This window comes from Osmerus eperlanus, chromosome 8, assembly GCF_963692335.1.
Source record: "Osmerus eperlanus chromosome 8, fOsmEpe2.1, whole genome shotgun sequence".
Lineage (NCBI taxonomy): Eukaryota > Metazoa > Chordata > Actinopteri > Osmeriformes > Osmeridae > Osmerus > Osmerus eperlanus.
In genome coordinates this window covers 1,411,151-1,438,811 of record NC_085025.1, presented here as the reverse complement: position 1 = coordinate 1,438,811, position 27,661 = coordinate 1,411,151, and the positions used below count along the sequence as shown (strand labels likewise).

Sequence of the window (27,661 nt, the reverse complement as noted above, 5' to 3'; positions counted from 1 at the left end):
AAGCGATTATGAGTATACGCATTTTCTTATTCAGTAGTCTGTAAAATTGAAGTTAGCATTGCACACCAACGATTTAACATGTTAATGTTTGTGGCAACTATTTTCCCTCGATTCCTCACGAGTAGGTATAGGCTTAGATCACATTAAAAGGTAGCTACTGTGTCAACAGCACTAACTGAAGTGAGATCGTGTCTCAGTCGCCGTAACAGAGGCCAGACTACATCACGATCACACCAGTATCATGTGAGTTCCCCATGCAGTCTCCAGCTCAGTTAACACATAAAACATCAAGGCCTCTCTGTCACCTAACACAAAACTGCTGAATTAGTCGAATATAAAACAGGCGCATAATGAACAGCCACGAAAACCCTAAATTGTTGATTCAACCAGATACCAGTGATCAGCTAAGATGTGTGCATGTGGAGCAGAGAAGGCCTCAGTGCCAGATGGTATCTTGCCACTAAGGTAACCCAACGCTTCCACAGAGGAGGAAGTAGGGGAGCCTGGATGGCCTGAGAGTTATGCCTGCTTAACCCACTCTTCTGCCTCATCAGAGACAAGCAGAGGATTGTTGGACTTGTGTCCGCTGAGGACTGAGACACCACTGTCATGGTACAGGAAGGTCACATGACGCTCTGAGACACAAAACCCTGTGATATGTTTAGAAACAAAGGCCCAAGAGGCGGCTGTGAATGTGCCCGGACAAAACTCCAGAGCCCAAGTCTTCAGAGCTTCTGAATCTGCCTCAAAGACTCTTTCTTTCACTGCAACATCTCCAGGTTTTTAATAACGATCTATAAATAGGCCAGTATTTTTACAACTCATAATTTCCTACCCATTTAGAAATGAAAATTTAACAGACACAATCTGATGAAATTCTGAAAACCCCCTTAAGTGTGGTGCCGTATAATCACAGGGAAGAGTAGCCTGATTAAGATTAGGCAAGATCACAGATAATGAATCTAGTGGTTATAAAATAATTTAAAAGCAGTTAGTGCTTGCATCACTGAGAGGAAGTCAGATGATGTGCGTGTTGAGTTCTGACCTGTGTCCCAGTCAGAGAGGAAAGGTGTGTTAAACGGGTTTATACTGTAAAGGGTGTGTCATCAATAACATGGGTCCCACACCCAAGCATGACCAGTGGGTCATTAGGCTTATGATTACATGCATCACGGCTACCTGACATAACAGGTTTTCAAACTAACCCAGGCTAATGGTTTAAGCTAAGTCAACACTGGAGGCTCAAGGACACAGTGGCTAACCAGTAGACAACATGCTGTCTATCGAAGCAGGTTTGACCCAGTCAGGCTGCCAGACCCCTGGGCAGAAAGAGGGGTTTAGCTGAGCACAAATGAACATGACAAAGAGCCAGAACAGGGCACTTCAGACGCAGATAACTACTAGGGAGGCTGGGGCTTAAGGGGAAGTTCAATAGGAACCAAACCACATCCCTGTGGTTGACCTACTAAATGACAAACTGTGCTTTAAAATGACTCGATATTGTCTTTAAACATTGGCCAAATAATCAGTACAATAAGTGATGGAATTGCCCAGACCGCAGCCCTGCCCATGCTGGGAGTGTAACAGGTTCAGCAGATTACAGGTTTCTCTCTAATAAACTGGACAGGTCTGCTCTCCTCTACACAGCTCTGCTAACTCCTCCGTCCAGCCAACTGCCATTAGCTGATGTAAGCACGAGGCAGAAACAGTAAATGCGATGCCTAACTAACAAAGCTGTACAACAGCTTAAACATTGACGAGGATCAGCTCCCTCATGTCGAAGTCTAACACTCATAAATAGTTTTTGTCAGTGAGACAGCTACTAAAAAAGTTTAATATTTCACAAAAAAAGGTCTTGAGGCAGACTTGGAACATTAAATCATTTTCAATTTAGCTGCTTAACCCACTTACGAAAATAATCTGCTAACTTTGATTTGGTCTCAGTTCCTCAAGTTTATTCATACAATTTTATAGATCAGTTTCAGACTAAAAGGCTTCATTCTTATGAAAACAAGCTGTCAGACAGACACAGCTTGGTCTGTTCTCTGTCAGGAAACAACGGCCCCCAGTTGGTCCCTTGAGAGCTGCACAGCAGAATCTCTTCCCTCATATCTTGTCCTCCCAGGCGCTGAGGTCTCAGTTCTGTGTGATCTGCTCGCACTACACAGATACACATGAGATGATTCAATGTGCATGAGGTAAGAAACGCCATACTGCTGCCTGAAAATGAATGGGCAGGAAAGTCTGGTCAAGTCCCAATGAGCAGACATGCAGATAAGAGAGAGACACACACACACACACACACACACACAGGGCCCTTGGAGCAGACGAGAATCTCCCAGATCCCATTGGTCTTGTCCAGTCAAAGGGAACATGGAAAACACATTGAGGCTCTGGAGCCAAATGCGTCTGGCAGGAAAACAGCAGTGGACACTCAGAAACTAGCACTAGGCCCAGAACAGACAGACAGTCAGTAAGAGGAGCCTGCTGGACTGACTGCAGTTTCTTAAGCACTCGTTGAGCATCACAGAAGGAAAGTTTGTGCAGGACAGATTAAAAAAGTAAATATATTTTTAAGGCTTTGTGAATAATGAATAAAAGATGTGAATGTTGCTGAAGAAAGAACAGTGACTGCTGATAAAAATGTGTGATGCTAAAAATGTTGGATAGAAAAAAGAGACGTTCTCAGAGTAGAAGAACGTCTTACATTTACATTTATTCATTTAGCAGACGCTTTGACGCTACTGTCCTTGTCTTAATGACAAGGACAGTAACCTCTGCTACACAGCCTCCTTGTCATGAGCTTGTCATGTTCCAGAGAGAGCGTTGGTTTAATATAGGTCAAAGTTTCCCCTGGGAACATTTGACCTAACGAGCAGAGCACTAGCAAGGTTATTGGAAGGGAGGAAGAGGAAATAATCTATTCCTATATTACATAAAATAAGAAACATCATGCATGAGTTAACACTTTCTCTCTGAACTACTTTGACATACCGTAGAACAAAAGGAAAACACTGTAACTCTGCAGTTTAGATTCCAAACATGAATTCTATAACGGGCCCAGTTGTGTTTTCTGCAATCAAGTAGTCTAAAAATGGTCTTGTTGTGGCAACAACTGTCAAAATGGTTCACAATCAGGTCCACACCCAAAACATTGATACCCACTTGTTATCTGCAACACCAAATAGCGGCACACAGTACAGTATTAAACTGTGTGCAGCACAAACTAAACTGTCACCTTCTGTACTACATTGTCTCACACAGCGTGAGTAATCCTAACTTCATACCATGAGGAGGCCTGGGCTCCAAAGGTCAGCAGCACATGATCCAATAGGAAGAGAGAATGGTTAGACCTATGCTCTGTGTTGCTATGGTTATGCTACCTGCCATGGTGATGGGCTGGGTTCATTTGCATTCTTTCTAGGCTAAACCATTGAAGGCAACCTGGTAAGCAAGGAAGGTTCTGCAGAGTTAAGCCATGGTTAACTAAATGAAAAAATAAGAACACTTAGCCATTAACCCAAAATGTAATGCATCCAAAGGCTAGACAGTCTGACCTCAGACTAACTGTAAGACCAGTTCGTGAACACAGTCTTTTTTTACAGACAAAATGAAAGAAGTACAATAGACCGTGACGATATCACATATCACAGAGCCACCAACACAACACTGGTCTCTCAGCCTCAGTCTCAGGTAAGTTTAGGGTCTCTAAATAAAACCAAACAATAACACCTGTGTGTGTGTGTGTGTGTGTGTGTGTGTGTGTGTGTGTGTGTGTGTGTGTGTGTGTGTGTGTGTGTGTGTGTCTGTGTAGACTCCAGCAGACCACAGTGCACCTGGAGACAGGGGTCTAGGCACACAGACTGTGTAAGGTGACCCTCTCCATCGCACTGCACAGAGACTTTAGTCTGCTCACTGGAGCACGACTAATTCATCTCACATTCCACTAATTACAAAGGCACATGGACGAGTGAATGGGGTCCCAGCCTCTGCGTCACACCCCCTCCCCCTCCCGGAAACACGATATTGCCTCGTCCCATTCCCTCACCATCCATGGCCCAGGCTGCTCAGTGTGGGCCTGTTCTGCTGGGAGATGAAAGGGTTAAAAAGTCCCCTCTGGTCATATATTGGGACATCCTGTTTTCCCCTCATTCTAACCACCATCAGAGAGACACAGAGAGCTAGCGAAAAGGATGCCACAAGATTCTCCGGTGTTAGATCCTCAGTGTTCCTGTGTTCAGTAGCACCTCATCTTAAAAGTCTTCACAACACCTGACTGACACTTTATTGTGGTGACAACGAGTTATAATAACGGTTCAATACAGAATTTTTCTTATCTTACTTGACTGACAGGGGTTTGATGGACATGTGGATAAAGACCCTAAGCAGCTTGTAAAACACGGACAAAACTGAAAACTAGAATCAATGACAACCTTCACTGTCAAAGGTATCTAGAAATGGAATCCCATTGCTGAGAGGAAAGAGTATTTCCTGAAAGTACTTTGACCCCCCTGTCAAGATTTACTAGCAGGATGTCCACCCAGGAAAAACACCTCTGTCACAATGAGCAGCATCCCTGTGGCATGACTGATAGGACACTTCACTCGTAAAACACAATGGACATGACTTCAGGTCAAAGTCCATTAAGAAATAGACATGACAGTTTTGCTATACCCGGTCACCCAAGAGAAGCAAGGAAAAGCATATTCCATCAGTTTGCCGAGTTTCAGTCATATAACAAAAAGCACTCAGTCTTATATAATCATAAACATGCTAGGATTAGATCGTTTGCAGTGGCCAAGTAGGCCTGCACAGAACGAGACGAAAGAACAGCAATTCATAGATGGCGTACTGCAACCATCCACCCAACTCTGTCAATACCAAAACCTTGTACAGTTTTCAGATTGTTGTCAAACTGTGCACTTTGGATACAGGCCTCATACGTGTCCGTGTATCGTTTCAGACTGATTTATGTTTGCTGTAAATTCAGTTCACTTGAGCTGTGGCAAAGCACAACATGAATGCACCTGATATTTTATTCCATAATGTGGCCTACGCAGTAGTGCATTTTAATTACAGCTGGGAACAAACACTCCTGTACCGGGGTAATGAACCTGATGGTGATTCCAATACTGAATGTTGTCCCAGAGCGGCTGTCTGTCAAATATCCAATTTCCCAGCATCCCATTCTCCCCCTAACTCGGTATCGATGCTATTCATTAAAGTGACTATTATGTGAGGCGGTTTGTATTCATTTCACACTACTGGACTGCATTGTTTTTCTTGAGGACGAACATACGCGACCTGATGGCAATCCCTTCCTGTGTTTTGACAGTCTCCACCAATACTAGCACTAGCATCAGTAAGCTCAAGCTGCCTGGCATTTCCATAGGGCTTGCTAGCAAGCAAGTACTGACTGATTTTACATCCCTGAATTCCAGTAGGTTGTCTGAATGCTAGTAAATAACGCTTGCCGATGTTACATACCGTATGCACTTCGATTTGCGGCTGTACTCCGAGACTTGCTCCTTAATAAAAGTGCAAGTTTCCACGATGGATGCCGGGTGCGATCTTCAGACCTCCCCTTTCTCCCAGTCCAGCTCTGGCAGCAGAAGACCAGGGAATTGGTCGTGACGTCACGAACAAAGCATGCAGTAACGTTGATACGACGTTGGTGTCGCTATAAAATACACATCCATGTATGAAGATAAATTATGAATATTTCCGTCCAATATTTGGTCCTATTGTGTATACAGTTAATACTGGGCGGAAATTCAGCAAAAATAATAAAAACAATTCCAGTTGGGTGGGTGCGAATGCATATAACAGCACTCGAAAATCCCAAACGTTTCTAATGTCAACTTCACAAAACAACAAAACACAATTTGAGAGTCATTAATGTTTGATGGCCAGTAACATAGAGCGTGGAGTTTCCCCCCCTAAAGATGTCATCCAATACCGATCTGGAAGCTGATACGTAAAGGGTGAGAGCATCTCATTAAAAAAATCACCTGCGTGGCCAATAACTGCGCCTGCCTCATGTTTCTATGACCATAGAACAAAATGTATGCCACAGTTGGTCATGCACTGGCAAGAAAAAGAAATACATTCCGCATAGTAAGTACGATAACTTGACAGTTTGCATTTTGAACGTACAGTAGAAAGAGCTCAATAGATTATGCCCAAGAACATGTGTTTTGTTTGCGCATTCCCAAAACAGGTCTTTGCACCTTTAGTAGGCTATTCTGTGGGCTCGTTATAGAAAAAAGGAAAGGTAGGATGACTTCATGCTTAGAGGACAATAGATTGTGTCTGGCTGTCCTACCGCAAATAACAGTGGAAGGGTGCGTTGATCCTCCTTGTAAAATATTTACACATCATTGTGATCAAAATCACATTAAGTCCTAAAGACATATTGCTTCAAGTTTTTCTCTTGTTACAGTTCTTCAATGAGGATAATGGTAGTTTGGGAATGAAAGCAAAGCCTATGTGATGTCAAATTATACACACAAGACATGAACCGGCTCTTCACCATAGTTAATACATGCCTCCTATAGGAGTTTCACAATTAACTCCCTAACTATCTTATGTTTGATCTTCAAAGTCACTGTGCAATAACACAATGGGACAAAACAGTAATTAGTGGTAGCGTCTATAGATTAATTTAAATCAGTATATCCACAGCAACATATTGATCTATTTTACGATTACAGAATTACCTCTTGCAGCTTTAATGTGCCTAATCTTTTCCCTCACACACACACACTGTTTCCAATAAGGATACTAGGCCTAAGACAAAACATTATACCAAACCCACAATTTTTTTTATTTTCAGTTCTGTTCAGTACTCATGGTAACAGGAGCAAAACACAGTCTTCTGTAGTGAAAATGACAATTCACAGACCGTTCACAAAGATTTTATCAATACAATAGTGTCACCTAGGGACGCAAACTTTGAATTACTAACAACACGTTTGTCTATGGCAGCCTTTCTGAACCCTGGTCCTCAGGGTAGGCTCAGTTGACAGTTTGAAAACAATTTTCAAACTTTTGGGGAAACAAATACGAGAAATGAAAGACTGCAACAATGCAGATCGGTAGCGCGAGAAGGGGGAGGCACCAAACCTGTCAGTTTAACGGCCCTGACAGTTATACAAATCTGCTGTTCCTGATGCCTCCTATAGGGGCAGACTTATCAGGAATAGATTGTATCTACAGTACATGAAGACGAAGAGATTAAAATAAATAGTTGTTCACAAAAAAGTTTCAAATAAATTGTTGTTCACTAAAACACACTCTTTTTCTTTTAAAAACCTACTGAAATCATTCTCATCACAGAGAAGGAATGGGAAAAGAATGGGGAAAGTAACAGAAAGTAGGATTTTGGGACTCCCAGAATCCCTTTCGGCATAGGTTGGGTGGTAGTGGTGAGAATACCTTTCGGCAGGCGTTGGTGGTATAGTGGTGAGCATAGCTGCCTTCCAAGCAGTTGACCCGGGTTCGATTCCCGGCCAACGCAAACATTATTTTACAAAAGATATATTACAGTTAAATGTAATTTTCTAAACACGGTCCTTCATGATTTAGCTAGCCATCTTATGATCTATCCCAGAGCCATAGAAAAAGAGAGTTGCGACACGCTTTGATCTCGCCGACACGTGATCACGTGGTTCATGTAGCTCGCTGTAGTTCCAAAAAACCCCACTGCTGTCAACCGGTTTGAATGGTTTTCAATGAAGCTGGCCAACGGAAGTCGCTTTCTCAGGCAAATGATGAATGAAACAGGCTCGGTTAAAGAAATCCGATATTCTGGCTATCTTCAGCAGACTCGTATCTACAAAAGGCAGTCCTCCCTGACGTGTTTAGTGTAGAATGGAGTGAAATACAACATTGTGAACACTCACTGCCAGTGAAACACAGGAAAAAAGCTAGAGCTTTTTTGTCACGTGGTTCCGGTAGCTCCCTGTAGTTAAACAAAACCCCCACTGCTGTCAACCTGTTTGAATGGTTTTCGGCGGGACAGACAGCAGCACCATCTCGATTCACGGACATTTTCGGTATATTAACACATAATGTCAATTGGTTACTGGTGTGTTGTATCATGTATGTCTGATACTTTATTAACATGTATGTATTACATGAACTTATACATAACGCACTATTGTGAAGCAGAGCTAGAAATGGCTATGCTAGCTACCATACTGTACAAACGGTACTGTACCATACTGTACATACCAAACAATAGCCTAATGAGGACTATATTGTTCCACTTAACGTTTAACTTTAGACGGTTGAAGTAAATGGGTCTTGTTAAACGTTTTTTTATTCATCAGCCCACTTACAATTTAGCCTATCACATTAACAACACTTATATGTGTAGTACTTGATGCAAGTTGAATCTAACCATTATCACCAGCAACTGCTCAATTTAAGACAAGGAGTTTGGTAAATAGAACAGAATAAACAAGGCAACCAACTGCATTCAATAAAACATTTTATTGTACAATATGTCCTGTGTTCTTCCACTCCTTTTGTTTGTAGTGATCCGGTGATCTTCTGGCTATGATACATGTACAGCTAGCTAGAGTAAAAGTGTTGCTTACGTAGACCTACAGTCTAGCTCCAACTGCATTTAGAATCTAACAAGCTTACGATAAACTTTAACTAAAGCTGGCTATATAAAATACTACTAATAACAATTGATATGTGGTGGTCGAAATATGAAAAAATGCAGGATTTTCGTGAATTTACCAGCCAACTTGCTTCGGACCACTTAATTTGCAATTCATTGTTGCTAGCTCTACTAACTAGGCTAATAAGAGCTATATATAGAAGACTTACTTTGTATGCCAACGAACACCAATAATTAGAACTAATTTGACAGACTATAAGCCAACTGACTTATGGTTATGATACACGTGCTCTCTAGCTAGCTTCAGTAAAAGTGTTGCTTATGTTAGATACAGTACTAGCTAGACCGTCTAGCTCTATCTGCGTTTCGAATCAAACAAGCTATAATCTTACGATAAACTTTATCTAAAGCTAGCTATATGAAATACTACTAATAACAATTGATATGTGGTGGTAAAAATATGAAAAAATTAAGGATTTTCATCAATTTACCAGCTAACTTGCTTCGGAGACACTGAAAATGAATGGGGTTGAACGGTAGAAAATGCAATGTTTGGAACTACAGGTCGCATGTGACACGCTTTACTTCCGCATTCCTCGATAACAATGGGAGTCTATGGAAGTGTCGCAACTCTCTTTTTCTATGGCTCTGATCTATCCAGATCTGAGGATATATTACCTTAGATTGCAGAGACGTGTACTGTAGTTCTCTAAAAAAAAATCTGATTTGAGACGCATCTGGCAATTGCATAAGGAAAAGGCGAAACAGCGCCCCCCAAATCCCCATAGTGGCCATAAATGGTAGTATTCGATATGGTTAAAACTAGCCATAGAGAATGAATGGGAAATGTTAAGGAAGTTAAGACTACTCAGCAAACTGCCGCGCGTTAAAATTACACGGGTTTGATTCCCGGCTAATGCAAATATTTTTTTACAAAAGATATACTACAGTATGTTAAATTATCTGCTAAAGTTATTGTTCTTTGTTGACTTTAGCTCACGTAGGCCTACAATTAAAGTGTACACATTTCAATTTTCAAAATATCAACTACTGACAGGGAGATACGTTTAAAGTTCCACTTGTCGTTCCACTTGTCATTACACTATGAATACATAGCATGTCAAACGTTGATTAAATGACATGTACCCGTTTGGGCCTTGGCTCAGGTGCACCCACGGAAAGTTAAACCATGGATGTGTAGGTAGAACAGACAGGGCACAGTAGACAGTTTGAGAACAACTTAAAAACTTTTGGGGAAGTAACGCTCATGGTTATAAAAACCTCTTGAAATCATTATCATCATAGAGAACGAAGGGGAAAAGAATGGGAAAAGTAACGGAAAGTAAGATTCTGGAATTCCCAGAATCCCTTTCGGCATACGTTGGTGGTATTGGTGAGAACACCTTTCGCAGGCGTTGGTGGTATAGTGGTGAGCATAGCTGCCTTCCAAGCAGTTGACCCGGGTTCGATTCCCGGCCAACGCATAACCTATTTTACCAAAGATGTATTACAGTTAAATATAATCTAACAAAGTTGTTCTTCGTTGGGTTCTTTAGAGTCAGAGGGTGCAACATGAGACAGTCCATGCAGTCCGGAGCGTTATCACAGCAATTAATACAGGTACAAAAGTATGTTTGTCATGCAGCTGATGAATGAATTCCTCACCTTTAGGTGTCAGTGTTCACTCATAAGTGGTTTATCTCTCTTGCTTTGATTACAACTCTACACTAGAGGGCGGGAAAGAGTTACTGTTGTTTCCAGTGTGTTTTGGATTAGAATTCAAATAGACTTCCTGTCTAGATCTCCTAGACCTCCGCCTCCACCCCTCCATCTTCTCAGCCCCCATTCAGGTTCAGCTGTCCTGACTGTAGAGAGAATTATTCCATTGAATTAACAAAAGAAACACTAGATAAGGATCCATTCTACCTCTCTGTGATTCAGACTTTCCTCCACGGTCTCCAGGGAGACTGTATGAATACTCAGTTTCCTCCAGTGTGCCAGGCCAGGCCAGGCCAGGCCAGGCCAGGCCAGGCCAGGCCAGAGGTGCGTGTGACAGCATGAGATGAACAGGTGGTGTTTCTCTCAGCTGCAGCAGAAGGACTCCAGAGCTTAAAGCCATAGATCATCTTGATGGACTGTTTATTTACAAGCGGGTATTTTTATACCTCAGCAGAAAATTGAGAGACCATTACTGTCATAAAGGTGTACAAACTGTTCTTTGAGGCCTTTCACCTTGTCCTAAAAGGATAAATTGTTTGTTACACAGGATCATTGTCATGCTCACTGATGTGATGATAGGCTACTAGAAACGCATAGGTATCTGTCCCAAAGTCTTCATTATTAGTGGTTCCCTGACCTGTAGCAACACCCATGACATGGGCCATGTGTCATTTCTACACGTGTTGTAGCACATACTGTATGTGTAGTGATTTGTTGTTATTGTTGAAATCTATCTGGGATTGATTTATCTTTCGCAGTATCCTTACATGTAAGTTACTCACAGAATCGGGCTAGTGCATTGATACGCAGTTAGCTAGCCCCAAGGCTGGAAAGTAACTATGTTAGATTAATAAACATTAACATTAAGAAGTGTCTCGCATATCATGACAATATATAGGCCTATGTATATATATTACGTGATCACTGTGTTGCCAGTTCGTCAGATTCTTACCAACAAGAAACCAGCCATGTTTTTACTTCATCATTGCCCACTTTGCTGCCTCTTAAAAGGTTCTCCAGATTCGCCGTGTCTGTGTCCAGGGCAATGCCCGCAGAATTGTTTCGTTTACTGTTTATACGTCAATGTTTTTGTATGTGCAAGATTGATGCCAAACTAAAACTGAATGACATTGGTACAGTAGGTTTAAAGCCCTCTTGGCAGATGAATAGCTTCTATAGTTCTAAAGATACAATCTATAACGCTAATCATGAGACACATAGTAAGTTAAGTCTGTTCTGGAGGTCTATTGTGTGTGTAGGCCTATGATTCAAGTTATACACTAACAATGCTCGGTCTTTGGTGTAACGTTCCACAAAGCAGGTGAGTTAACTGACAACCTGATATTATATCACAACAATAGTGTACATTTTAGATGACTTCTAGCTTATATAACCAATGTGTACAGTAAGTCAAGGTTACTACATGACACAGCTGAACTGAGGACCCTAACCCACTACACACATACAAACACGTCAGTCTAGTTGTGTGCTGAACCTTTATAGAGACAAGAGAGGATGGTTGAAGTGGGGTAACTGGTGGATGGTGGAGCGGGGTACCGGTAGGAGGAACGGAGGATTGGAAGTGGTGATCTGGTGGTAGACAGGAACAAGCATTAGCACAAAAACAGGCGTAGAAGAATCAATCACAGAAAGCCAAGAATACAGATGTGGGTTCGGTGATTCAACAAACTGGCGAGTAGTGGATGACAGTCCAGGGTTTAAGAGCTGTGGTGTTGATGAGGGAATGAGCCGCAGGGGAGTTGAGTTATCGGGAGGGAGTGAAGGAACGGAATGGATGACTGGACCTGGAATAAACAGACGGAACAGACTAGAACCTGGCCTGGCCTAGCCCGGGGACATGACACTAGAGGCTACTCTGTATGCTGGCAGCGTCTAAAAAGACCATGCCACAATTTCTGTCACTGTAATACAGACTGTTAATATAATAACACAGCTGAAGTGCCTAACTGCTGAACGTTGTTACATTTCCCATAACACAAGACAGCTTGTATCTTAGCAATGAAAGGCCTCTTCACAGTAAGGCCTTTTTTCAGTCCAGAGGTTGAAGGCTTTGGTGTGACACAATTATAACTCTTATGAAATCGTGTATTTTTTTATGGAGTCTGCTTCACTGGCAACAATGTTATCACATACAGGAGGTATTTCAGCAAGGACAACTTTATTCACACACCAGCTACTTTTATGAGACTGGCAGTTTGATCAAAATCTTACAAAAGTCTTCTGAGTCGGCAGATAAGTGAACCAATAAGTAACATTTGTATCCGGCCAAATTCAACAACCATATCCACTTGAAGTATGTGTTTATCTGCAGTTATGAATTAACTTTGCGAACTAACCACAACACAACTCTATACGACTTCAAATGGCTGCTTTTAAAATGTTCTGTGTTGTTATACCACTGTTTGGAAACCTGAAGACCGGAACTCGGTTTTGCATTTGAGGTCTGTTTTTGTGATTTGGTCACATTTTGTTTGACTGAATAATGTTTTGGATACATTGTGGTCTGAGTGTCCTGGTCCTGTTCCCTCCCTGTCGTCTGCCTGTATGCCCCCTGGAGTAGTCAGACTTGTGAATGTTGGTGCAACATTATGCTAAGGCAAGGCTTTGAGTAAGGTGATACACACTGTTCTCTCATGCTATCATTTAAACACATGGCATTGACCTGTAACTGTACTCGCTCTTTCTCTGGCTCGACAAAATCCTAAATACAGTGTTTCCCCCTGAGGTAGAATGTTCCTCCCCTCCTCTCTCTCTCTCTCTCTCTCTCTCTCTCTCTCTCTCTCTCTCTCTCTCTCTCTCTCTCTCTCTCTCTCTCTCTCTCTCTCTCTCTCTCTCTCTCTCTCTCTCTCTCTCTCTCTCTCTCTCTCGCTCTCCGTCTCCCTGTCTCCCTCCATCTGTCCCTGGGTGGGTGGGGAGAGTTCAACAATGGGGTGTATCCAATTCACCCCTCTGCACATGTAATCAGATTCACATCTCTTTTCTCTCTCTCTCTCTCTCTCTCTCTCTCTCTCTCTCTCTCTCTCTCTCTCTCTCTCTCTCTCTCTCTCTCTCTCTCTCTCTCTCTCTCTCTCTCTCTCTCTCTCTCTCTCTCTCTCTCTCTCTCTCTCTCTCTCTCTCTCTCTCTCTAACTCTCGCACAAACAAACTCTCCCTCTCTCTGCCTCCCTCCCAACCATCCCTTTCTACTCTCCTGCTCCTCTTTCCCCCCTTTGTCTCCAGCCATGGTTTCTGTTTTCAAGCAGAGATCCCTGCAGCTTGTGTTTCCTGTAAAATGTCAGCCATCCTCTGTGGGTTTCCCAGGGCGGGGGGCTTCTAGGGTGCAGAGCTGCGTGTGAGGGGCGATGCCTGAAAGAGCCCTCTGTCTGTCTGTCTGTCTGTCTGTTTCTGTCTGAGGAGGAGAAAGAGGAGAAAGAGGAGAGGGGCCGTGCTCTCTGCTTGTCTGGCCCCAGCCTCACAGGTGAGCCTCAGGTGTAGCAGACCCTGGGTGTGGTCCTCCCAGCTGACTCTCACAACAAGAGACTGTTTGACACGACAGTCTCAGTGTCAGCTGTATCTGAACGCAGGCCTGGAGGTGCCGGCCTGGGGGTGCAGGCCTGGGGGTGCAAGCCTGGGGGTGCAGGCCTGGGGGTGCAGGCCTGGAGGTGCAGGCCTGGAGGTGCTGGCCTGGAGGTGCCGGCCTGGAGGTGCAGGCCTGGGGGTGCAGGCCTGGGGGTGCAGGCCTGGAGGTGCAGGCCTGGAGGTGCCGGCCTGGAGGTGCCGGCCTGGAGGTGCAGGCCTGGAGGTGCAGGCCTGGAGGTGCCGGCCTGGAGGTGCCGGCCTGGAGGTGCAGGCCTGGAGGTGCAGGCCTGGAGGTGCAGGCCTGGAGGTGCCGGCCTGGAGGTGCAGGCCTGGAGGTGCAGGCCTGGAGGTGCAGGCCTGGGGGTGCAGGCCTGGGGGTGCAGGCCTGGAGGTGCAGGCCTGGAGGTGCCGGCCTGGAGGTGCCGGCCTGGAGGTGCAGGCCTGGAGGTGCAGGCCTGGGGGTGCAGGCCTGGAGGTGCCGGCCTGGGGGTGCAGGCCTGGAGGTGCAGGCCTGGAGGTGCCGGCCTGGAGGTGCCGGCCTGGAGGTGCAGGCCTGGGGGTGCAGGCCTGGAGGTGCCGGCCTGGAGGTGCCGGCCTGGAGGTGCAGGCCTGGGGGTGCAGGCCTGGAGGTGCCGGCCTGGAGGTGCCGGCCTGGAGGTGCAGGCCTGGGGGTGCAGGCCTGGAGGTGCCGGCCTGGAGGTGCCGGCCTGGAGGTGCAGACCAAGGCCAAGACCCGTCTCAAGACTATTCTGTGTGTGCAGCGCGCCGGGGACGAACAACACTGGAAGCCTTTGAGGCCGTCCCCGCTCTCTCTTGTGTTTAATCTGGTGAAGCTGCAGTTGTTCAACTGAAGCTCCCCCCCTGACCTCGTTTTATGAAGATAGCCTAGAGCTGTGCCAAGAGGCCACGCTGCCAACAGTTGAGCCTGGGAGCCGAGGACAGGCGGTGCCCAAGACAGGACAGTTGAGCCTGGGAGCCGAGGACAGGCGGTGCCCAAGACAGGACAGAAAACAGTCCAGTTTTCAGCGGCCCGGCTGGTCAGAGAGGAAAGTGTGAGGTCCAGCTCAGGGTGAGACTCAGTCTGTCACAGCGCTGTGGAGGACAGTCTGCACTCAGACTGTCCTCGCTGTGGAGGACAGTCTGCACTCAGTCTGTCCTCGCTGTGGAGGACAGACTGCACTCAGTCTGTCCTCCACAGCGCTGTGGAGGACAGACTGAGTGCAGACTGTCCTCCACAGCGCTGTGGAGGACAGTCTGAGTGCAGACTGTCCTCCACAGCGCTGTGGAGGACAGTCTGCACTCAGTCTGTCCTCGCTGTGGAGGACAGTCTGCACTCAGACTGTCCTCCACAGCGCTGTGGAGGACAGTCTGCACTCAGACTGTCCTCGCTGTGGAGGACAGTCTGCACTCAGTCTGTCCTCGCTGTGGAGGACAGACTGCACTCAGTCTGTCCTCCACAGCGCTGTGGAGGACAGTCTGAGTGCAGACTGTTGGTTTACATTTACATTTAGTCATTTAGCAGACGCTCTTATCCAGAGCAACTTACAGTAAGTACAGGGACATTCTCCCCGAGGCAAGTAGGGTGAAGTGCCTTGCCCAAGGACACAACGTCATTTTGCACAGCCGGGAATCGATCCGGCAACCTTCTGATTGATAGCCCGATTCCCTAACCACTCAATAATCACTCCTAATCAATAGACTGGAAAAGCTTATTGGGTTCACGGATAGTGTATTGAACTGGATGAAATCATATATCACAGGAAGGAAGTTTTATGTTAGTTTAGGTGACCATAGGTCCAAGAAACATGAGAACTGCTACGGGGTTGCTCAAGGAAGCTGCTTAGGTCCATTACTTTTTTCTCTTTATATGTTACCACTCGGCGACATAATCAGAGAACATAACATAGATTTCCATAGCTATGCGGATGACACACAACTATATATATCCACTGAACCCAACGATGCAACGGCCATCAATTCCAGTACCAACTGCCTGTTGGCAATAAACAAATGGATGAATGCTAACTTTCTTAAATTAAATGAAGACAAAACCGAAGTCCTACTATGTGGCCCCAAATCCAAAAGAGAGATGCTTATTAAGAATCTTGGAGGTTTAACCCCCTGTCTTAAACCAGAGGTGACGAGTCTCGGTGTAATCCTGGACTCAGATTTGAATTTCAACTCTCACATTAATAAAGTGACCAAAACAGCTTTCTTTCACCTGAGGAATATAGCAAAGGTACGACCATTCATAAACCAAAATGATGCAGAGAAGTTAATTCATGCTTTTATATCCAGCCGGCTGGACTACTGTAACGCACTTTTCACTGGTATTCCCAAGAAAACCACTGAAAGACTACAGCTCATTCAAAATTCTGCAGCTAGATTATTAACCAAAACTAAAAGGAGAGAACACATTAGTCCTGTCCTAGCTACTTTACACTGGCTCCCTGTTACCTTCAGAATTGACTTTAAGGTCCTTTTCCTCACATACAAAGCTCTACACGGACAAGGACCTAGCTACATTGCTAACTCCTTTATAAACTACACACCAGCTAGAACACTGCGATCATCAAATGCAGGCCTATTAGAGGTCACCAGAAGCAGTCATAAGAAGATTGGTGATTCGGCCTTTGTCAATTACGCCCCAAAACTATGGAACAAATTACCCATAAATATTAGGGAAGCAAACACTCTAGACATTTTTAAAAGACAGCTTAAAACCTACCTTTTTACCGAAGCATTTAAGTAATTTTATCTCAAAAGGGTTTTCCTACTTTTATTAATTATATTATTGTTACTTTTAAGATGCATGTTTAAAGTTGGTTTCTCTCTTGAACAGAGATCTTATTGGGATTTTTATTTTTGTTTGAATTGTTTATCACTTGTATTATTGTTTTTATTGATTTTATGTAAAGCACCTTGAGCTGCAATTCTTGTATGAAATGTGCTATATAAATAAAGTCTTACTTACTTACTTACTCAGCCATCTGACCCCCCTGGTTTAGCCACGCTCCAGACAGAGGGTAACGAGGGAGGGTTGTAAACGAGGAACAGAGATATGAGCAATAAAAGAAATGCCCTCATAAGAGGCTCTTTGTGCGTATTGGTGGAAAGGCTGTTCAGCATAACACAGATGTCTGGTGCATGTTTTTTTTTTTTATGGATTTGTTTTTCAGATCTCACCATACCTCATTCCCTGTTTGTGAAATTATCTCTTTGCGTTTGTGTGTCTGCATCATTTAGTATCCCTGTGCTTTTGCATTACATTTACATTTACATTTAGTCATTTAGCAGACGCTCTTATCCAGAGCGACTTACAGTAAGTACAGGGACATTCCCCCCGAGGCAAGTAGGGTGAAGTGCCTTGCCCAAGGACACAACGTCATTTTGCACAGCCGGGAATCGAACCGGTAACCTTCAGATTACTAGCCCGACTCCCTCACCGCTCAGCCATCTGACTCCCTGCACTTTTGCATGCTATCTGTGATATGGATGTTACGTCATCAAAATAGCATCGACAGATTCGTCTGGTGTGGCCCCCAGCTTTCTATGGGAGTGAGGGGGCGCAGATAGAAAGAGAGAGAGAGCGCCGATGGCGGTTGCTCCTCCAAACAGCCTGCCTCTGCCAGCTGCAGGGCCCCTTCGTGGACTGTGTGACAGAGGCTGCTCTGATCCAGGCCTCAGCCTCTGATAAGAGCACCTCTGTGTGCACACAGTGATACTTCTCCCTCACATTGCTTTATCTGCATTTCCTCCACCTCTTCCTCTTCTTTCACTTCTTCCTTCTCCTCCACCTCTTCCTCTTCTTTCACCTCTTCCTTCTCCTCCACCTCCTCCACCTTCTCCACCTTCTCCAAATAAAGTTTCAAAGAAACAGCAACTGATTTTGCAAAAGTTGCCTCTCTCGCAGGCAAGAGGCCTTTCCATCAAAAACAGTTGCCTTACAAAGGATATTTTAACCACAGAACATCTATGGCTACACTGATGGTGATCTGCTTCCTGTGTTATTGGACTAGCAGTGACATCAAGAGAGCCGGCCAGCAGACTCAAGTTGTTCAGTAAACACTCAGGGATCAGACTCCCACACAATCTGTTCTCTGTCTACGTACGTTTGTGGGAAAACGAGTGGTCTGGTTTTAAGGAACAGTGGAAGGGGAGGGGGGTCTGGTTTGTGGTTAGAAGGGTATTGGAAGGGTGTTAGGGAGGGGTGGAAGGGGGTGTTTGTGTTGGAGTGTGGAGCAGGGGAGGCAGGATCAGGGGGAAGGCTGATAGCACCCTGTCCGACCTGGACAGAAACCTGCGGCACACATGGGGTTTGTTTAGTCTGCCTTGGCTCCTCCTGGCCTGCTCTCTCCTCTCTCTCTCCTCTCTTTTTCCTCAACAATAGTGGTCCAGTTCTTTTTTTCCCCTTCAGCTGCTGCCTGGTGGTCTCAGTCCATTGTCTAGTCTGAGATTTTGACTTCTGTATTAAAATCAATCTTCTCTCTCTCTCTCCCCCCCCCTCTCTCTCTCTCTCTGCGCCTCTCTCTCTCTCCCTCTCTCTGCGCCTCTCTCTCTCTCTCTCTCTGCTCCCAGGGTACTTCCTTCACATGGCGTGCCTGTTTGGTCCGTGCACACATTTCCACAGGAAATGTTTTGAGGAAGTGAGACTGGCTGATATGGCACTAGTGAGCGCTGATCCTGCTTACTGCATGGAACATAAACACACGGAGGAAGAGGAGCGAGGATATGGAGGATAGCTAGCGCACGGCAGGGCCAGGGCTAGGACCCAGCCAGGTCCCGTCCTTCAGCAGACTGAATTAGCACTCCCCACCCATGGTTTATTGGAGTCATGGGAGCTGCGGTCACACAAAGGCGGTGGTGATAAGGATGTCAGGCGTTGAGTCCTGGTCAGGCTTGGTTAATGTCTGTTAGACCCTGTCATAACTCTAGTCACTAACGTTGTTGTTTGGTGACTTTGAACCCAATGTTGAGCCCCAGGCAGTGTCCTAGTTCATGAGACAGCAGTTTTCCAAGTGTGAGCTGTCTGGCTGTCACCATGCTCTGGCCTAGGAAATGATTCACTTGTCGATTGTTCGAGACAATGAAGGCGGCCCACCAGTAGGTAGTAGTCATACCATGACTTGTGGTTCATGGCAACAATGTGTACTCTTGACATTGTGTATTAGTGGGACATACATTTTGATGGCTTTTGTTTCAAATGAATGGAAAAGAAAAGATGAAAACCATTCAAGCCGTCTGGTGTGCCGTCCTCTAACCACTCTGTTGAAGTAACAGCACCATTCAATCTGAAGACGGGGATTGTAGAAATGTCATGTTTGTGCTGGGGAACATGTAATGTCTGTGTTAAGACATCATCTAGTAAGTGGACACGCACATTAAAGAGATGTGAGGGACAGGATCACACAGAAAAATCCGGAACATATGAAGCTTGCGCAAGTTCAGTCAGGCAAGACCGATCCCTGCACTCAGGCTTAATCGTAGTGTACACTACTCACTCCCCCCGCTAAGAACGCCCTACTTTCCCCCGTTCCCTGGTCGGGCGGTCACTAGGGTTCAGGTCGAATAGCGCTCCCGCTATCAATTAATGGTGTCACATGATCCGTGCCTTTAAATATGATTCTCTCCTTGTGTAGTTTGTCCATGCTATCAAGTGCGCGACCATCCACCACCCCGTCGCCGCCCGGTTCCTGTCTCAGTCTTCGGCTCGATTGGTCGTCGGCTGCCGCCACCGCCACCAGTGTCTGGACTCCGTGGGGGATTCTTCTTCGGGCGTTGGGCAGGCGCCTGTTGATCTATATAATTCCCCGTGGGGTTCAAGCTCCAAACACCACAGTACATTTATTAGTCCGTAATAAACATCTTTCACTCATCCCAGGTCTCTCCTGATTGAAATGAGGTTTGTGATAAATATAGCATCCTTAAAGTGCAGAGGCTTACGATGGGAATGGAAGTAGATCTGTGTGTTCACTGGGGCCTCTATGATGTTGAGCAGAAGAGTTAGACCAGACACTTACAAGCACATAGAGTAAACCACTGAAATATGACCAGGCTCCAGATTATCTATTGAGGAAATAGTGTGGCCAGACCCCAGTCCTCAGCCTCCAGCCTCCAGCCTCACGCTGCATGGCTGGAGGCTACTGGGACATTCCTCAGCTACTCTCAGAGAACCTCAGAGGCCTGGAGGCTGTTTCCTTTTTACAATCCAAATCCCCCCCAAAGAAAAACAGCGTGAAAGGAAAGCAGTGGTGCACTACTGCTGCTCCAGTAGGACTGGCCTCTCCCTTCACTGGTTCACTGACTGTGTGTGTGTGTGTGTGTGTGTGTGTGTGTGTGTGCTTGGCTGAACCAAGCATCTCTGAGGCAGATCAGGAATCCTTTTCTATATATTTAATGTACTTGGGAGGAGCAGGACTGGGTCTCTGGACATAAGATGACATGTTATTGTGGCTGCAGAGGTCTGAGAAACATGGCCGACTAGTCGCTGTGGTTCCACAGCCCTGCATGCCTGAGACAGCATTATTCACACTGGACTAATTCTAGTTAGCCAAAACGACTGATTACCGAACCACAGGTAATCTAATCCCTAGTGAAATGGCACTGGAGTTTATTTTTAACCTAAATCAAGTAACAGCCGACATCTGTGACTGGTTAGACCTAAATGGAGATAAATGCTCGAATTGGAACTCAGCCTCAAGAAAGCAAAACTATTAACTGGCTTTGGGGCTGTTTCATCTCTGTTTTTGCAAATCGGAGGTACTGCTTTATCTTCACTCCTTCCCCACCCCCTCTCCACCCCTACCCCCACCCCCCTCTCCACCCCTACCCCCACCCCCCTCTCCACCCCTACCCCCACCCTAATGCAAGCCTTTAGATGGAAACAGATTCCACACAGGTATCCAGGGACCAGTGGGCAGACAGCCAGAGCTCACAGAAATGCAGCTTGTCCAGAAAAGCCTCCCTCAGTCACCCTCTGGTCTGTCAGGCAAAATCAACAAACAACACAGATTCACCAATTTCACTTCCCTGTTTTGCCACAGATTTCGCAACAAGCCACAATTGCGCGTGCTTTCACAACACTAGCTCACATGATGCGTTCATTATTGCCATGCTGGTTGCAGCAATTTATGAAGGAAGTCTGACAGTCTTGTTTTCAGCTATTTTTTCCTCCTCTAGAAACTTGACATTGTCAACAAAGCCCAGGGGTTGTTTTAGACATAGGTGGGGCAGGCAGGGGTATGTAACCTAACACCTTTATGCCACAGTATCTCAGGTGATCTATGGAGAAAAACAAAGAGAATGATCTGAGCACATTGGCATCTTCAAGTGGTTTGACGCAACACAGGGCCGCCTCGAGGGCGACTGTGGTAATCATACACCAATCTCTGCCACTGGCCCTGGGCCATGGGCCTCTCTGGTTTCACTAGCTGGCTGCCTATCACACCGGGTGACAATGAAGAGTGACACTTGAGCGCGCTCAGTGTGAAAGCGTCTCTCCTGCTCAAGCGAGGGAGTCCTGGTTTACTCTGTCTGAGCCATGGAGCGGAACACCTGCCACTCAGGAGGTACACACTACTGCTGTGAAGTCATGTGGTTGAAATGCAGTCGAGTCATTCTCCCACAGTGTCTGTCTGTTTTCATTGTATGCAAATGTAATGGACGATAAAGTTTTCTTATCTTTATCTTTCTCTCTCTCCCCCCTTCTCTCTCTCTCTCTCCCTCTCTTTCTCTATTCCCCCTCCCCCTCCCTCCATCTTCACATCTCCCATTTCTTCATGGGCTGTGCTGCATCTCCTGGTCCGGTGAGAGGTCGTCTCTGTCCAGGGACTGAGCCCACCTGACAACCAGCCAATCACCAGGTGTCTGAGGTCAGTCCAGCTCCATGGTAACAACAGCTGACCATACAGATTGTCTCACTGCTGTAGCTGACCACCTGAACTGAAAACTTTCAACACACTGAGCACTTCCAAGGTCAACCTTTCCAGCCAACATACCTTTTTTGTTGTTGTTGAACAAAGTTTGCAGAAATAATAATGTCAGTGTTTTTTTTTTTTACTGTCGTGTACATAATGTAAACGAACTGTTGAGGTCACATCAGATCTCCATATGGTAATATTACCTTGGAGCCCTCTCATGGAAAGAAAAGACTGTTGAATATTGCAGAACATTCAGTGAACTGGAGACAGGAAGAAGGTGAAGAGGAGCTGGAGTTGGCATCATCAAAGCAGTGTGCTTTTAAAAATATTTTTATCTAACTGGGAAAAGAAGTCACTGAGATTAAAACTGTTTTTTTTACAGGAGTATCCTGGCCAACACGGGCATCAGCACAACATAGAGAAATCAAAACACCGCAACCAAATCATCTAGTGGCAAGAAATTACCAAATAAATGCAGCTGCAATTAAAGAGATTCACAATATCACAAAAACAGAATTCATTCGCAATAACTCACCATTGCTTTCATGTGAACCCTGAAACCCTAATACCTAATTGGAACACGGCAACATGAATTAAAGCAAAGCGGTTTCTGTTGATGGTTGGGCTCTTAGCCTGAGGGGAAACCCATGGCTGTGTGAGTGAGCGGTTGAAGGGATTCTGTCTGGTTACCTGTTGAACCGGAACACCCCACCACCTGTGTGTCAGTGTTGCTTAGAGAGACTACTTTGATTGAGACATTCTCTTTATTCAGGAATCTGGTGGTGGGTGTTGGCTTCAAATACCCATATTCAGATTCCCTGAATTAGTTTGAGAATAATGTTTGAGTGTACATCGCAAAAGAGACAATAAGCGATACCAAGAGATAAGTAATCAGAGATAGGAGTATGTGTACAGTAGTCTCGTGTCATCAAGTAGCCTGTGTCTTTGAATGGCTCTTACGTCTTCTCTCCTCAGTCTCCTAGCAGTGAATAGCTTGTGTTCATCTGGTCTTCTGCTCACAGTAGGTCTTTGATGTGGAGCGAGCTCTTCCTGCCTGCTCCAGAACGAGCTGCTCCGCTAGAATGACCTCCTCTCCTCAGAATACATGGCTCTTTGATTGGATTTATGATTCTGGTGGCACAAACTCACCCTCACTGCTCGCTCTCTCACCCCGCATCGTCATGCCAACAACAGCTTCTCTTGATGCGCCGAGTGGGCGGCCGACATGAACGCCACCATTAGCTATTCAAGCCTTCAACCACCGAGATGTGAGGAGAGGGCAGGCTAGTGGAAACCGCAGTGGATCAAGACGTCTCTTTGCAACATTGGGAGTTCTTGATAACGGCCAACTTATATGTCGTTGCAAGAGATGGAGACAACGATAATGATTGATTACACACACCGTCGGAAAGTCACATGAACCGTATGACAAAGGCAGCTGGTTTAAAAAAAACAGTTATACTCAGCTGCAATATTTTGTGCCGATTTGAATAAAAGAAACCGCAGCTTTTCCGTTTCAAGCTATCCAAAAACCTGCCGATGTTTTTCTACTTTCTTTGACCATATCTGTACAACGCCGTACAAGAGTAGGCCTATAGCCTAACCCCGGCGTTATGCAAGAAGAGGAAAAAGTGCACATTTTAGAAAAGACACTCTCTGTCCCTTCAAACCATGACAACTGGCATGGTTTGTGACACCCTGAGCGGGCCAGCGGTTGGCTCCTCTCCTCGCCCCTCGTTAAATGATCTCATTACCATTGCATCCATCACACGTTTCTTCCATTAGCAGAGCAGGCTCGGCAGTGGCAGCTGTCCCTGGCCGTTACGTAACTTCCCCACAGTACTTTTGTCAGGAGACGTTTCGTGACCTGGGGTGGACGTCATGCCAGAGAGGAGAGGCTGTTTCTGTAGGGCTGCCTGTAACACGTAAGCACACTCGCCCCTCACCACATCTGGAAAAATAGATATAGATATACTGTCCATCAGGGCTTTAGTGTGACAGACACCATTTCCAGCATAAAGAGGAAGAGTGAATTCCAATTCAAGTCTGTCTCTGTATATGACCTACACTTATCTACAAGTTAATAACGCCGTTTGGATATTATGTGCCGATGTAATAGTTGAGAGAGAATAGGGAAGTTTGGTAGGTATCTGTTAATCCACGGAGGGCCATGATGATGTGAAAAGGGTAGTGAGAGAGACCTGACTGTGCCAGGTGCTTGAGAGAGAGAGAGTAGAGAGAGAGAGTGAGTAGATAGAAAGAGACAGAGAGAGTAAAGAGAGAGAGAGATAGAGAGAGAGAGAGTAGAAAGAGTAGAGAGAGAGAGAAAGTAGAGTGAGAGTAGAGAGAGAGAGAGTAAAGAGAGAGAGAGAGTAGAGAGAGAAAGAGAGAGAGAGTAGAGAGAGAGCAGAGAGAGCAGAGAGAGCAGAGAGAGCAGAGAGAGCAGAGAGAGCAGAGAGAGAGTAGAGAGATAGAGTAAAGAGAGAGTAAAGAGAGAGTAGAGAGAGAGAGAGAGAGAGAGAGAGAGAGAGAGAGAGAGAGAGAGAGAGAGTTGGAGGAAAGAGAAGGGGGATGGGTAACACATACTGAGAGAGAGAGAGAGAGAGAGAGAGAGAGAGAGAGAGAGAGAGAGAGGGAAAGCACCTATATGCAAGATCCTGCATGCCTGGGAATTCACTTCACAATTGTTATTGCTTTCAGGATTATTTATGGGTCTGCCTGAGTGGCCAGCCTGGCAGTGCCCACAGGGGGGGGCCAGCCTGGCAGTGCCCACAGGGGGGGGCCAGCCTGGCAGTGCCCACAGGGGGGGGGCAGCCTGGCAGTGCACACAGGGGGGGGGCAGCCTGGCAGTGCACACAGGGGGGGGCAGCCTGGCAGTGCCCACAGGGGGGGCCAGCCTGGCAGTGCCCACAGGGGGGGGGGCAGCCTGGCAGTGCACACAGGGGGGGGCCAGCCTGGCAGTGCCCACAGGGGGGGGGCAGCCTGGCAGTGCCCACAGGGGGGGCCAGCCTGGCAGTGCCCACAGGGGGGGGGCAGCCTGGCAGTGCACACAGGGGGGGGCCAGCCTGGCAGTGCACACAGGGGGGGGGCAGCCTGGCAGTGCACACAGGGGGGGGGCAGCCTGGCAGTGCCCACAGGGGGGGCCAGCCTGGCAGTGCACACAGGGGGGGGGCAGCCTGGCAGTGCACACAGGGGGGGGGCAGCCTGGCAGTGCACACAGGGGGGGGGGCAGCCTGGCAGTGCCCACAGGGGGGGCCAGCCTGGCAGTGCCCACAGGGGGGGCCAGCCTGGCAGTGCCCACAGGGGGGGGGCAGCCTGGCAGTGCACACAGGGGGGGGCCAGCCTGGCAGTGCACACAGGGGGGGGGCAGCCTGGCAGTGCCCACAGGGGGGGGCCAGCCTGGCAGTGCACACAGGGGGGGGGCAGCCTGGCAGTGCCCACAGGGGGGGCCAGCCTGGCAGTGCCCACAGGGGGGGCCAGCCTGGCAGTGCCCACAGGGGGGGGGCAGCCTGGCAGTGCACACAGGGGGGGGGCAGCCTGGCAGTGCACACAGGGGGGGGAGCTGTCACTGCAGTCCTGGGTAACAGTAGAAGCCTCCTGGAGCTGTGTCGCTGCCACCGTTCCATGTGGTCACCTGCACTCGCTGACACCAACGTCTCAACAGTCAAGCAGGGGACTAACTAACCAGACGAGCTACCTGCACAATCTTCAACTCTCCTGCTTTGCTGCGTTGCTTCAGACAGACTTAGTAGAAGAATGAGTTGCTGGTTTTTGGCTGTCTTGTTTTTTTAAATACCGTAGTGTCAGTAGTTTGACATTTTTGGATGTGGGTGTTGAGGTCTGAGTCTTATTTGGGTGTGAATGTCACAGAGGACCTGATGCTATCAGTACGGTGTGTGTGTGTGTGCGTCTGTGTGTGTCTGTGTGTGTGTGCGTCTGTGTGTGTCTGTGTGTGTGTGTGTTTGTGTGTGTGTGTGTGTGTGTACACACGCAAGCGTGCATGTGCATGTGTTTCGGAAGTCCACATGCTCTGACTTGCTCTGCCATACAAAGTCCACCACCATGACATGGACATGTACTCCAGCTCAGCTTCCCGCCCCTACAAGAGGGGATTAGAACCCAGACCCCTCCCCATCCTTTCAGAAGGATGAGTCCAGACCAGCTTGTCTGCTTTCCTCCACTTTTGTCCTGTAATCTTATCACGCCAAACAGCATGTCAGCCCAGTGCTGCTGTCTTGTTTCTCACTGGTTTGATGACACACGGTGTTGCTGCTCATCTGGTGATGCCATTGTTCTCTGTGTGTCAGAAACAGCAGCGAACCACCCCATCCTCATCGGTTTACATAGAAAAATTCACTGTTTACATATTTGCTCTGTCTGAGAAGGGTGAAACATGAGAATCCTGGCAACCCCTCTCTGTAATTAGCTTCAAGTTTATCACATAAGGGGCCTGTGTAGTCAGTGGTCATTTTACGGTCAGCCTTGTTCCCAGTGGATCCCGTGTATGAGCAGATATGCCAGCTCTGCTTTGTTTCCGACCTGGGTGGGTGACACGGAACGACTAAAGAAGGACCTCAAGTCCCTGTTGTCCCTGTATGCTTTGTCACATGCCAGAGTGTGTTCTCAGACGGGCTCTGGTAGATGTTTAGACCAGGGCTGTTCTCAGGGTTAGCACACACACAATCTGCATGTCTAAACCAGGGCTCTGATCCCATGTGAGAGTGGCCAGCCTCTAGAACAGCCTCTAGAACAGCCTCTAGAACAGCCTCTAGAGCAGTCTGAGCTCCCAGCCCACAGACAGGCTAGTCTGCATCTGGCTTCATCCCACCTTGTTGTGGAATCAGGGGTTAAACTGTGGTCAGAATGTTATGTCTCAGTTGACCTCAGAAGATAAACCAGGAAAGACAGATCGACCAGTCTCCCTGATCTGCTTCAACATGTGTGGTCCCGTGTCAACAAGTGAGATTTAGGAGTTACTCATATCAGAAGAGTGGCCTTGAACACAGGGCCACCTCCCTCCATCTCTCTCTTCCTTCTCTCCCTTTCTCTCTCTCTCTCCCTTTCTCTCTCTCTCTCTCTCTCTCTCTCTCTCTCTCTCTCTCTCTCTCTCTCTCTCTCTCTCTCTCTCTCTCTCTCTCTCTCTCTCTCTCTCTTCCCTTCCCCCTCCTCCCTGCCTCTCCCTGGTCTGCCAGCCCCCCTCTTCCCTGCCTCTCCCTTGCCTCCCTGCCTCTCCCTTGCCTCCCTGGCCTCCCTGTCTCTCCCTGGCCTCCCTGCCTCTCCCTGGCCTCCCTGCCTCCCTGTCTCTCCCTGGCCTCCCTGTCTCTCCCTGGCCTCCCTGCCTCTCCCTGTCTCTCCCTGGCCTCCCTGCCTCCCTGTCTCTCCCTGGCCTCCCTGGCCTCCCTGCCTCTCCCTGGCCTCCCTGGCCTCCCTGTCTCTCCCTGGCCTCCCTGCCTCTCCCTGTCTCTCCCTGGCCTCCCTGCCTCCCTGTCTCTCCCTGGCCTCCCTGGCCTCCCTGCCTCTCCCTGGCCTCCCTGGCCTCCCTGTCTCTCCCTGGCCTCCCTGCCTCTCCCTGTCTCTCCCTGGCCTCCCTGCCTCCCTGTCTCTCCCTGGCCTCCCTGTCTCTCCCTGGCCTCCCTGCCTCTCCCTGTCTCTCCCTGGCCTCCCTGCCTCTCCCTGGCCTCCCTGGCCTCCCTGCCTCTCCCTGGCCTCCCTGGCCTCCCTGTCTCTCCCTGGCCTCCCTGTCTCTCCCTGGCCTCCCTGCCTCTCCCTGTCTCTCCCTGGCCTCCCTGCCTCTCCCTGGCCTCCCTGGCCTC

The 27,661-nt window shown here is 47.2% G+C and overlaps 1 protein-coding gene and 2 non-coding genes across 8 annotated transcripts in view; 2 read left to right on the top strand and 1 right to left on the bottom strand.

Moving 5' to 3' along the window:
- The window catches only part of LOC134025396 (unconventional myosin-VI-like), a 46,322-nt gene extending 40,723 nt beyond the window's left edge, over positions 1 to 5,599 (bottom strand). For all 6 annotated transcript variants that reach the window (XM_062468391.1, XM_062468392.1, XM_062468393.1 and 3 more), the window contains exon 1: positions 5,488 to 5,599. The gene's annotated coding sequence lies outside the window, so the exon portion shown is untranslated. The remainder of the gene's footprint in view (positions 1 to 5,487) is intronic.
- A 1,848-nt stretch (positions 5,600 to 7,447) lies between these two features.
- Positions 7,448 to 7,519, top strand: trnag-ucc (transfer RNA glycine (anticodon UCC)). The gene has a single exon. It is a non-coding gene; the product is annotated as a tRNA-Gly (tRNA).
- Positions 7,520 to 10,044: 2,525 nt separating this feature from the next.
- trnag-ucc (transfer RNA glycine (anticodon UCC)) lies at positions 10,045 to 10,116 on the top strand. Its single transcript has one exon. It is a non-coding gene; the product is annotated as a tRNA-Gly (tRNA).
- The last annotated feature ends 17,545 nt before the right edge of the window (positions 10,117 to 27,661 follow it).